This window comes from Mus caroli, chromosome 2, assembly GCF_900094665.2.
Source record: "Mus caroli chromosome 2, CAROLI_EIJ_v1.1, whole genome shotgun sequence".
NCBI lineage: Eukaryota > Metazoa > Chordata > Mammalia > Rodentia > Muridae > Mus > Mus caroli.
Window position 1 is genome coordinate 132945555 of NC_034571.1, and position 13395 is coordinate 132958949.

Genomic DNA, 13395 nt, shown 5'->3' on the forward strand with positions numbered 1-13395 from the left:
TTTAAGGCTATACATATTAATTTAAAGCTTCCATACTAATCAGTTATACTTTTATAATAATTTATATATTCAGTTATTACCATCTTTTGATGTTATATTTTTAGATTTCTGATAATTCAACAACCAATAGTGAACTCTTTTCTTTCAATTTTATTTTATTTATTCTGTTGTTGCTTTTGCCCTTTTTAGTGATAGGTGTTAATTCTTTTCTTTCTTTATATTTTGATTAACAGATGAGTAAATTATTCATGTGCCTTGGTGTGTTATTTCTCATCAAGTTCTGTTTTTATTGTTTATAAATATTCTATCAACCTGTGCTATATTTGTTAGAAATGTTCTAAGTGAGTTGTCTCTTATTTTCGAGCATTCTTCTTTACTACCATGTTAGTTATTATTGCATTGCTATGAACAAACACCCGATAGAATAACTTAAAGTAGAAAAAATTTTGACTCATAGTTTCAAATGACACACTAATTGTCACTTGGCTCTATGAATTTGGGGACATCATGGTGGCATAAGTGTGTATAGAACTGTTCACATCATGGAAGACAGAAATCAGAACAACAGTAAAAGACCAGGGACAGAAAGGCCCACCTTCAGTGGCTTCTGTCTTCCAGTTAGTTCTACTTCAAGTTGACAGAATCTTCCAAATCACCCAGCCAGCAGGGGTCAGGCATTCTGGATTCCAATCCAGAGATAAGACCTAAAGTCCTCACACCTGCAGTGGTGCTTCTATGTGTGTGCTTCCACCTTGTAACAAATGTTATAACTACTTATTTCTGCTGAACAAATTATAGACACCTGTGGCATAAATCACCTATCCCTCAAATGAGACAAAGTACCTGTTGCTGTGGTGTGGGCTTCTGGGCTTGTCACCATCTCTTGATATTTACAATGCAAATATTGTAACAAACCTACCTAAGTATTCTTGAGTAAATAGAAAAGTTAAGAGCATAACTCACGGAGCTGAGGTTGCAGAACTGCTGTAATCTACAAGACCCGGAAAGAGACATTCTCTTCAAATAAGTGTCAGAAGTTCTCAGCACTTACCGACAGACAGGCAGACAGACACACACATGGGCCCATACACACAAACACACACATACACACCGATCTGCTTATGTACTTAGGATAGACTTCATTCTAGAAGTGCTAAGGTCCTCCCAGAATGTACTCTAAGAAAATGACAGTTGTTACTGGTCCATTGTTCAATTTTATTTTTCAATCACTATATTTTCAATTAATGCGTAGTCTTTATGAAAGCTACTATTTGCATAAAAGTTGCATTATTGAATAAGACTAAAATTATTATTTCAAAATGTAAGAACACAGACGAATATGAAAGCCCATGTTTATTATGGAACCTATGATTAACTGCCTTAGGAAGACCTAATGCTGTAGACTGCTGGTGATCTGACATGCAGATGCTTCAGCTTGGACACACACTGTTTTTTGATGAGTTATAGCTGATAGGTTCTCAAAACGTTTGATTACAAAGTGTGTGTGTATGTGTGTGTGTGTCCTGTCTTTGTATAAATACACACAAAAATCAGGTCAAAAAGTCTTTTGGAACCACCTCTGTGCCTGTATATATTTGAAGACCCAAAGCTAAATTTTCACCCTTGAAGAGTGCCATTAGAAATGTTTAGCATCCATTATACACCTCTCTCTAGAACAGAATGATTGCCGGATTTTACATTTCTTTACCAGTAAACAATAGAGTAATAATCACCACTGAGATACGTAATGACTCTATGTTTGCAGGCATGCTGGAATCCTATTTGAAGGCAATCCAGTTAAATTTTAGTCTTTAAGAATGCCTTTGTTTAATGGGTTTTATATTGCGATTTTTATCTTCCTCATACCTGTCATGGTCCCCCTTATTCCCAGCATAGGCTCACATTTCGATCCCCTTCCTTCACATGACACACCCAATCTTCATCTCCTGCTACTTCATTTTCAGAATCCGTAGCTCTGCTCATGCTCTCAGTCTCTCTCTCTCTCTCTCTCTCTCTCTCCATTATCTGTTCCTCTGCTTGTGGGCAGCTAGGTTGATTCCAAATATTTGCTATGCTGAATAAAGCAGTGATAAATGTAGAAGTGCAAATATCTCTGTGGTATGGTTTAGAGTTCTGGGAGTATATGCCCAGTAATGAACTATGAGGGTCATATGGTAGTTCTAGTTTTAAATTTTGAGAAATCTCCAAACTGATCTCCACAATGGCTATGTTAATTCAGTCCCACCAGCAATGAGTAAGGCTTCCTTTCTGTCCACATCCTCTCCAACATTTGTTATCTGATTTCTTGGTGATAGTCATTCTGAATGGGATGAGGTGGTTTCACAAAGTAGTTTTAGTTTGCATTTCTGTGATTCTAAAGATATTGAATAATGAAGTGATTGAAGCGTAGAACAAAGGTCTACAAACTACATAACCAAATTATAAATTCATAATTAACATTTAAGGTATTATTTGAAAGGCTCATCTTGTGGATTAGAAATTGAGAATTGATTTACTGCATTTTGATTAATACATTATAATCCATCTTAGAATATTGCAATTTTTTTGTATTTTTATAATTTATATTTGTAATTTTTTACCTTTTGCATTTATAAACAAATCTAAAATGAGAAAATTATTTATTATTATTTTTTTATTCTTTGAGGGTCTGTATGCCTCACAGAGAATAGTGTACCATTTCTAGACTTCTATTTCTTACAGTGTTATTTTAAGTGTGCTCCCTCAGCTAGTTTTCTAAGGATTATGTTTTTATTAGTATAAATGATACTTGTATTTACTTATTTTCACCATGCTTATGTCTGGTGCCTCAAAGGCTAGAAGAGGGCATCAGAATTACCTAGAACTAGAGTTATGGACCATTGCCAAGATGCCATGCAGGTGCTGGGAATAAAACTTGGATCCTCTACAAAGTAGCAAGTACTGTTAACCCCTGAGCTGTTACTCACTCCAACCCATGCATAATGCAGTTTTAACCTGATAGCTTTTTGGGTAAGATATCCTGATAAATTTAAAAGGCTTTCTGACTAAACAGTACCCTACATGCCACAGATACTTTTTCCTATATTAAAAAATTATTTTATGGGTCTGAGTTACCTCATTCAGGATGCTTTTTCTAGTTCCATATCATTGTCTTTAACAGATGAGGCTGAGTAATATTCTATTGTGTAAATTACCACATTTTCCTTGTCAGTCCTTCAGTTGAGACATCTAGGTTGTATCCAGTTCCTGGCTGCTATGAACATAATTGAGCAAATTGGATGAATAGCTAATGTTCGTGTGCGAACCCTAACAGGGTGAGCAGGGGACGTCCCTGACTCTTTCTGACTACTTGTGGGACCCCTTTTCTCTTACTGGGCAGCCCTGTACACCTTTTTCATCTAGTTTTCATGTGATGGTAAGTGCCTGGTCTTACTGTAGCTTGTTATACAGTATTTACTTGACACTTCTAGGAGGTCTCTATTCTGAGGGGAGGTGGATGTGGGGGAGAGGGGAAGTTGGGGGGAAAGTTGGGGGAGGGGAAAAAGGGCAAACTGTAATCAGGATGTAATATGTCAGAGAAGAATAAAAAATTATTTCATGTATAAGTTCATATGTGAGAATGAGTGTGTGTGTGTGTGTGTGTGTGTGTGTCTGTGTGTCTGTGTGTCTACAGGTGTACACACATGACAAAGTATGTGGACAACTTTTGAGATTCAGTTCTCTCATTTATGGGCGTTTCTGAGAATCAAATTTGGGTAGTCAGACTTAGGGGTCAGCACTTTCATTGTGGAAATTTCTTACCAGCCCTTGTGAGGTATACTTTTGGTAGCTGTTCCATTTGCCACTTGAGAAATGTATTGAATAATTAGATAGCAGCCAAGGGAATAAGGTGTGGGATGTGGTAGTCTAAAATAAAACTTTCCTTTTTCTACCCAAACAGAAACGTTTTTCTACATTCCATGACCATGTCTATAACCCACATTCATTAATGTTGACACTGGATGTGATCCACACCCAATTTTTTACAGTGTTTTTTAAGTATAGGAATGTGGGAATTGTATCAGATGAGAAAAAAAGCACTGCTGTTTTGTAGCTTATTTCTACTTTGGTTATTTTTAGTCCATGAAAAATTTTCATTAAAAATAATTGCAGTCCTTGGCACATTGAAGACAATATGATTACTGAATGAATTTACATAATTATGTCTCTTCACAACTTATTCTTGCTTATTTTTTATTGTTTTAAAACAATACAGTAGTTAGAATGGAGACATAGCCTCCAAATCTGAAGGTCAAAGGATTGCAGGGAACAAGAATAAAGTAGTAACGGCCGGGAGAGCTGCAGTGATGTCCGACTTCTCAGGCCAAAGAGTTACTTTGTCTGCTCCTGACGAGACCCTGGAGCCAACTGAGGGAGAGACCCTAAGCACTGGGCTGTTCCCTACTTCATAATAGAAGTGTGACTAATACATAGTTTCTCTGTTAGGAAAGTGTGGACTCCTAAAGATAACCTAGATAACTCCTAGATAACCATGATAGGAACCACATCATCCTGAGCAGAGGAAACTTCCTTGTTAGGTTGTAGGCGTTGTAGAGAATGTTGAGTAAAGGAATTCATTTAATTGGTTTTAAAATACAGATGTTTACAAACCCAGGCTTCAGAATACTTAAGGGAAATATAAACATGATTGCCCACCTGTTAGAGGAATTCAGCTGTGAATTACATAGTTTTCCATAGGAGGCATTGTTGAATAATCTCAATATTCATTCCTATATTGCCTGTAGTCCTTTCTGGATCCTTGAGAGGGCATTGTATGTGGTTATCATAACTTGATCATTTTCACAAGAAATAGACCTGATTTGGCAGCCCATTCTGGGGGAAAATCTGGTAAAAAAGAAATACAGGTTGGCTTGAGTGACCTGTCTCTGTGTTATATGTACATCCATGAATTAAAACCCTTGGCATTCAAAGCCTAATTCTCTTTGTATCTAGCTCACAGTTTTCTATTTCATCATTTTTCTATTTTCTATTGTATAATGTTGTGAAATATCCCTTTGGAATCTAAGTCTAGATGACAGCGTCTATGGGAGAAGGTAGGCTTATTAGTAGTTAACCTCCAGAACAGGCGGTAATCCAGAACTCTAGTTCTGCTCTTTTGAGCATTGTGCAATTTGGGTGTCACTATATACTACTTAAATATCTTTTAAAAACATGTCAGAGATGTGGTAAACTATCATAATACACATGTTGGCCCTCCACAGGGAACAATCTCTTTTAAAGGGTCAATCATTTCACTATTGATAACTGTGGTACAGACCAGTAGTTTTTGAACAAAACTGGTTAGGAATGTAACTTACTGGCCTCCACTTCAGAATGGATGGCTCAAAAACTGTGGGGGTGGGGCAAGTAGCCATTTAACCAGTCCTAGAACGTTCAAGAAGTATTCACTGAACATGAAACTTTGACCAGGTATCTGTATACGTTCCCAGAGATAAGTCTTTCCATAAATCAGTCTGCTTTTGTTATTTTATGTAGATGAGTCTTGTTTCCTCCTATAATTCCCAAATTCTTCTTTTGTCCAATATTATCGGATACATTGTTTTTAAATTTTACTTTTATTATTTTATGTGTATGGATGTTTTAGCTGCATGTAAGTCTGTATACCATATGTATGCCTGCCTGGTGACTGTGGAGGCCAGAGAGGGTTTCTGATCCTCTGTGACTGGAGTTAGAGATGGCTGTGAGCTGACATGTGGGTGTGGGGAATCAAATTCTGGTCCTCTGGAAGAGCAATATGTATTCTTAATTGCTGAGTCATCTCTCCAGCCACTATGGGCATTCTTATAATTTTTGTAATCATCACATTGGTCAAAGATATAGTTGTTACTGATCAGTATTTGTCAACTAATAACATTTTAAATGTTTAAAACTTAAAATTAAAGTGCTTTTAGGCTACACAAAAATTTTAGAGATGAGATGTAGAAACAATGTTTTTAATTGATTTAATTAATTAATTTTTTTTGAGACATAGCCTTAGTCTCTTGGCCAGGATGACCTGAAGCTCACACTAGTTTGTATTTGTGGCAATCCAGCTTTAACCTTTGGGGATACTGTAATTACAGGGTATAGGCACCACATCTAGCTGACAATGCTTTATTATATTTTTATAGCTTGTAATTAGTATGGTCATATTTGTGAGCTCCTAAATTCTCATCTTATCAAGAAGTTTCTGATAGTCAGAATTCATAGTGCTCTTATTAATTGAGTGGATTGTATGATGAGAAGAGATTTTCAGTATTTGTTGAAGTGAATCTGAGTTCCTTGGTGACTTAGTAATCAGAAGAGGGAGCACTTGGAGAAAGATGTGCGAAATTGTCTTGCACTCAGTGACAGCCAGGCATTTAAACACACCCTGGTAAAAATATTCAGTCTGCAAGTGTTAAGTCAAAATTATTCTTCCTCTCATAAGATGATTTTGGTCCAAATGTCTTTTCATGGTGGCAGAAAGAGAACCAGATTCCTGACCCACAACAAATATCAGTGGTTCTAGAAAAGCACGATTTATGATAAGACACAAGATGTATCTTGGTCTTCCTCTGTTTTTAGCACAAAACTTCTGAAATCCTTGAAATCTCCAGACATGAAATTTTATATGCTAATTTGTTGACTGGAAGATCCTGTTAGCTTCAGGATCAGGGCTTGGCTTGTTTTAGAAGGCTTGAAGCAGGGTTAGAGGTCTTGGGTTTTCAGGCTTAGCCTTCAGACTCTAGGACAGTGGTTCTCATCTTTCCTAACTCTGAAATCCTTTAATATTACTCCTCATGTACCGTGACTCCCCTCCATAAAATTATTTCATTACTACTAATAATTAATTTTGCTACTGTTATGAATTGTAATGTAAGTTCCTGATATGCAGTGGTCTTAGGCGACCTCCATGAAAGGGTCATTCGATCTCCAAACAAGTCATGGCCTGGAGGCTGAGAACCATTGCAGTAGATAGAGGAGATGATCTAAAGTGTAAATTGTCCCCCAAACCAGTGATGTGATCAATAGTGCCTATGTAACCAAGTCCCCATTAGAGTTTCAAAAGATAGAATTCACAGAGCTGAGAAGGTGGCAGTTCTTGCACCATGGTCACTGGAAGAGGGGGAGGAAGCCACCTGCCCTCTCTTCTACATCCTTCATCAGCATCCTGTGTAATATCCTCCATCATGAACCAGTAAACATGTTTCTTGAGTTTTGTATGCTGCTCTAGCAAATTAACTGAACCTGAGAATTTGGACTGTGCTGTAGAGCAGCAGAGGGAGAAACATCAAGCTTACAATTCACACCCAGAGCCAGGGGGTCAGGAGCAGGCTTGTGGACTGGGGTTTCAAAAATGTGGCATCTGACTCAACCTAGAGTTGACTTGGAAGCTTTCAGCTGATGTCTTGAGCTATAGCATTGGTGGCATGGTGTATGTCTGCAAAATTCCACACTGGGTGTCCAAAACATGTTGTGAGAAAGTAGGAGTAGAAACTGAGTTAGAGGGTTTGCTTCTTTGTATCTTCAAATAAGTTAATTGGAGCTGTACCAATTGAATGGCAATGTAAAGTGGCTTGAACACAGTGTAACATTACTAAAAAGGTGAGGAGGTCACTTAGAACCTCAAATGGGGAGACTTGCCATCTTTAGCAAGTGGTTTTCAGCATCGCCCTGGGCCCTTTTCCCAGCACTGCCAGACAGGAGAAGAAAGGTACTAGGGAAGTTTTGGCCCAAGAAGTGCCTATCACTCCTATTAACTTTCGGTTGGCTGGGGTTCGGTTTCATAGCCTGAGGGAGGCTGTGAAGTATCTACGTTGTATCCAGGAAAATAAAAATAGAAACAAAAAACAAAACAAAAAAACAAAACAAAAAACCCAAGCCTGTATTTGGGATGAGTGACAGTCTGTCTCCTGTGGATACTCACTGTTACCTGACTTGACTCTCAGAATTGTGATAAATATGTTTATTTAAAGAGAAAAAAAAAAGCTCCTAGCCTTGCCCTTCTTCACAGCTACTCTAAAGAAACATATTAGAGTCGAATAATTAAAGAATATGCATGCATGCCTTTGGCGTGTATTCAGGATTGCTAGACAAAGTTTCCATGTCTAGTACTTGTAATCAAAATATAAATTTCTAAGCTAACAAATAATTACAAAACAATTCTAGGGCCAAGAAAAATAATTGGGTTTGAGGAAGTAATAGGAAACTAGAAGCTGAGTAATGGCAGGGAATTGGGAGTCGGAAACAACCCTGTATGCCATATGCCTTTGTATGTGTACTTTAAATCCATTGCCTGGACAGCAACAATGCCCATGGAGTGGAAGGCTAATGGATACAGAATCAGGGGATAGATTTATCTCCTGCAAGGAGTTTTGAAGGGAGGGATAGAGCTCTTGCATGGAAAACAGAAGAATTTTATTCTAACTTCAGGTTAGCCAAGTCTGTACATGACTGGTGTTAGACTTGAAGTTACTGTGTTGAAAAGTCAGTAACATCAGTGAGGATACAATTAACCATAAAACACACTTGTGGGTTCATAATTTATGCTGTGTGATGGTTGAAATTGGGTTGCAATTAAGGTTTCATGTATATAAAATCCAATTAACATTATATAACTTGTGCCCAGTCAGATGAGTAACAATGAAAAGAAGTCAAAAGAACAGTCAAAAGGAGAGATGTTTCAAACTTTGGTGCTGCCTGTGGGTGACAAATATACAAGTGTTTTTCAAATTGGTTGGTGACTCCAAGTAACTAGGGATAAAGACTCCTGAGAACACTGAATACAGTGTATCTTGTTCAGGGGGTGGGGGGGGGGGCACGGCGGTGATGCTTAGCTAGGACTTTTCAAATGAAACTTGCAAACAGTAAGCATGGTTTTCTGTTCTAGGCTTCTCAGTACTGAGCTGTTCCAGTTTCGTAGAGTTTCATATGTCAGGAAGAAGACAGAGAGTTAACAACTCCGATTTGGCTCAGATTTAGAATCTTTCAGTTTTGTGACTTTGACATTTATCTCTTCTTTACAAATTCTTGCCACATCTTCAAAACTTATATTAGCAACCATATCTAGGGGTTATGAAGAGCCCGAGTGTTTATTTGGTCATTGCTATTTTCAATAATACATATATAGGGCTGGAACACCTGAGGTGGTCTAAAGAGAATCTCTAGTCTATCTTTAGTTATTTATCATTTAACTTGTGTATTTTGTGGTACAAATACTAATAAGCTTGGTTAATACAAACTACCCCAGACCCTACTCTAGTGAATGATGGATGATTTCTATTAATCTCTAGGTTTACCCCATCTTTCTCTATCTTTCTGTGTGCTTGAGAGTCCAACTATCTATAATCTATGTTTGCAGACTCCTCATAGTCTGTCTTTCTATTAGTTCCTTCTGTAGAAGACACTGGTTTAAAAGATGGGGTCAATAAGCAGAGTAGGGATCCCTTCATGAAGTGGAATCCAAGAGTATATCTGAACTGGAGTTCTTAATATCTAGTCTCAGCTCCCAACCTCTTGGTTTAGTTTTTTGAAGGAGCTCAGTGGTTGTCACCACAATGCTAACTTCATGTTTTCTGACCCTTTGTAAGTTTGTGTGTGTGTTTCCTGTGATACATCTAAATAAATACTACCTTCGTTAATATTTCATCCAGTTACCTGGGTTGGACATACTACCGTTTGGCTCCTTCTAGAACCCCCAAAGCTATAGAAAGTTATTTAATTTATGAAATATCTACTGAGTCACTTTCTAAATAAACAACACTGATAGACATATTTATCCAATTCTGAAAGCATCTCAGAGAATTGGATATAGGATTATAGATTAGTCTTTTAACAGTTTTAGTATAGAAGTTGTACCATATTTCATAATCTTTCCTGTTCAAAAATCTTACTAATAATCAGCTGAATGTGTAAAATTTAAATAGTCTCAAGTGACACTAGTAGTGCCAATAAAAATTGTCATGAGGATGCTAATTTAAATCAGTCCCCAAAGTGGGTACAGTCTTGTGTGTGGGTTCACAATTAAAATACACTTGTGTATGCCAGCAAGATTTTGCTCAAGGAACCCTGGTATAGCTGTCTTGTATGAGGCTATGCCAGTGCCTGGCAAATACAGAAGTGGATGCTCACAGTCATCTATAAGATGGAACACAGGGCCCCCAGTGGAGAAGCTAGAGAAAGTACCCAAGGAGCTGAAGGGGTCTGCAACCCTATAGGTGGAACAACAATATGAACTAACCAGTACCCCAGAGCTCGTGTCTCTAGCTGCATACGTAGCAGAAGATGGCATAGTTGGCCATCACTGAGAAGAGAGGCCCCTTGGTCTTGCAAACTTTATATGCTCCAGTACAGGGGAATGCCAGGGCCAAGAAGTGGGAGTGGGTGGGTAGGGAAGCAGGACAGGGGGAGGGTATAGGGAACTTTCTGGATAGCATTTGAAATGTAAATAAAGAAAATATCTAATAAAAAATTTTAAAAAATACACTTGCATTTCCTGCTTTTCTGTTAGATCCCAATTCTACTTCATCATTTTTTTCATTAACAAAAGGAACTTCTTACTACATTTCAAGATATCCTAGGATGGAATGCCCATTCAGTAGCAGTAACAAAATTTAATTATCTCATAGCCCCTCAATTCTTTTATAAAAATAAATTCAGATTTTGAGCTTTTGCAAGTGTACGCATTGCTCAAGCTGGGTTCATAGTAAAATTTGGAAGATTTCTCAGTCCTGAGTATTTTTATGAATGCAGCTACCCAGGAGAAGATGGTACATTCTTGGGGGCTGGTCAGTAATGGTCTGATGACTATTGTTCTGTTGTCTAGGCTTCTCACAAACCAACTAGAATTGTTGTGTGGAAACCAGGCTCATTAGGCTTATTAGAGTGGTGCACAGCACGAGAGCTGCAGGGTAAGTGTGGAGAGTTTTGGGTGAATTTGCCAGAGAAGTATGGAGCTAAACAGAGTATATGATAGGGGCTTGGGTCATGCATTCAGTCTATGTGCCCATTAGGTCACAGACATTGTATTGGGCACTGTTATAATTGGTCCTGCCTTGGATAACTGCCACCAGCACCTTTTTCTATAAATGTCTACCATTCAAATACAGTATTTTTAAACCATATGAAAACATTCAGTCTGTACTGATAAAATTCCCTAACCACTCTTAGCAAATCATAAGATTGGCATGAAAAGCTCCATACCACCATGCTATTCAGTTCTGTAGATGGGTTCTGGGCTTGTAGTAACTAACATAGAAGGGAGCGGTGAGAGATGAGTCACACAGGTGACTCAGCAGAGGGAGGGTGTGGGCAGGTGTAGAAGCCAACCACAGGATATCTAAGATTGGTAGTTGCATTCTGGTACCAAGACTTTAGAATAAATGTGTATCTTCCTCATTTTATATTATTTATGTGTAGATGTGTGTCTGTATGCACACGTGAGTACTCACAAAGACCAGAGCATAGTGTTAGATTCTCTGGAACTGGAGCTGCAGGTGGCTTTGAGCTGCCTGCTGTGGGTGCAGAGAACGGTTCTCTGGTCCTCCATCAGAGCTGTAAGTGTTCTTCACCACTGAACCATCTCTCTAGCTCCTCACAAAAATTGAAATCCAAGCATCTCAGGCAGCTTTGTACCAAATAGTCCCGTGAAAGTTAGCATATCGCACTGGGAAAACACTGCAACAGTGATTACATAATGATAAAATAATTGCCTCCTTGCTCATTTTTACTTATGAAATTTAGTATTCTATTCCTGGTGGATTTGGAAAACTCATGGGTAATACAGCTTTTAAAAGTTTTTCTTTGGTAGTCAAAATAAAACATGACATTCAAAATTAATTGAAACCCATGCTTGTGACTACTGAGGTAAAAATATTTCCAAATTAAATTATAAGTGTCCTTTATTTTATTATAATAATCATTCTCCTCCTCCAATGGTTATTCGATCTGAGAGGCCTGAAGTCTGCAGATGAAAAGAAGTCATTTATGAAAACATTTAGTAGAAGAACATTTAATGGGAATGCAGTTATCAACAGGAAAGACGTCATTGCACTCTCTGCTATGTGCAGGGTTGTACGCCTACTCACCTGTCCTATTTTGAGGTAGTTTTAGGAGAAGTGCAAAAGGACAAGGTATCCACTTACAACTTAAGCTAAGCCAGAGTTAAAGTACAAACAAATCAGTGTTATTGAAGCATGTGAGTCAGTTAGCTGGAGAACCTTTTTTTTTTTTTTTAATTGTTGTTTTGTTTTTATTTTGAGACAGGAAGTCAGTATAGTTCAGCTTGGTCTCAAACTGGTGTGTAGCTGTGCTGGCCTTGAATTTCTGTTTCTTTTGCTTCCACATCTCAAGAGCTGGGGTTCATAGGCAGTCACCACCATGGCTAGTTTAAAAGTGTATTTATTAAAGTCCTTGTAACCTTTAGGAAGAATGTCCCAAGTTTCCAGAGATTGATAAGACCTGCTTAGTCCTATCTCTATGAATTCAAGGTCTGAAAATGATGTGCTGCCAAAGGAGGCTCCACTTCCTATCTCTACTTTGGTTTTACTTTCTTTCCATCACAGATGAGAAACAAACACAGCCAACAAGCCAGAGAGACCATATATACCAGGTCCTTCTCCCTCAGAGAACTCAGCTGATTGTTCTGATCTTTTCTTCACAGTTTGTCCTTGGTATTTATTGACTATAGTTAAGGCGGGCACTTTACATCTCCCCCTGCACTAGTAAACACTTTCGTTTGATTGTTTTGTTTTGTTTGTTTGTTTGTTTTGTTTTGTTTTTTGAGACAGGGTTTCTCTGTATAGCCCTGGCTGTCTGGAACTTATTCTGTAGACCAGGCTGGCCTCGAACTCTATTAAATGCTTTCGAAATGAAGACATTTAATTTTAATTCTAATTTAATCTCATGTATTTCCACCCACCCCCCACCCCCCCCAAAAAAAAACCAGGGTTTCTCTGTGTAGCCCTCGCTGTCCTGGAACTCTCTGTAGACCAGGCTGGTCTCAAACTCAGATTTCTGCCTGTCTCTGCCTCCCAAGTGCTGGGATTAAAGGCGTGCGCCACCACTGCCCGGCCCAATCTCATGTATTCTTAACTGTTTCTTTATAATAAATTATGAAGCTATGTTCTGATGAGTATTCTAGTTTCTTTAGATGTTCTATGTCTAGAGGTGGGATCCAGTGAGGCTTCCCCTTCCATGTTAGCAAGTCTACTTGTGTTGTCATTGTTAAGGTCTTGTTTAGAGAGTCATAATGTTAGGTTATCATAGCTTTCCTGTCTGTTCTAAGAGATACAGCCTTATAGATGACTCCGTGGTTCTCTGGCTCTTACAGTCTTTCTTGCCTCTGTTGTCATCGTTAAGGTCTTGATTAGAGAG

General features: G+C 38.2%; 1 protein-coding gene across 7 annotated transcripts in view; it reads left to right on the plus strand.

Moving 5' to 3' along the window:
- The window catches only part of Macrod2 (mono-ADP ribosylhydrolase 2), a 1935542-nt gene that overhangs the window by 139882 nt on the left and 1782265 nt on the right, over nucleotides 1-13395 (plus strand). The gene's annotated exons all lie outside the window — the stretch shown is intronic.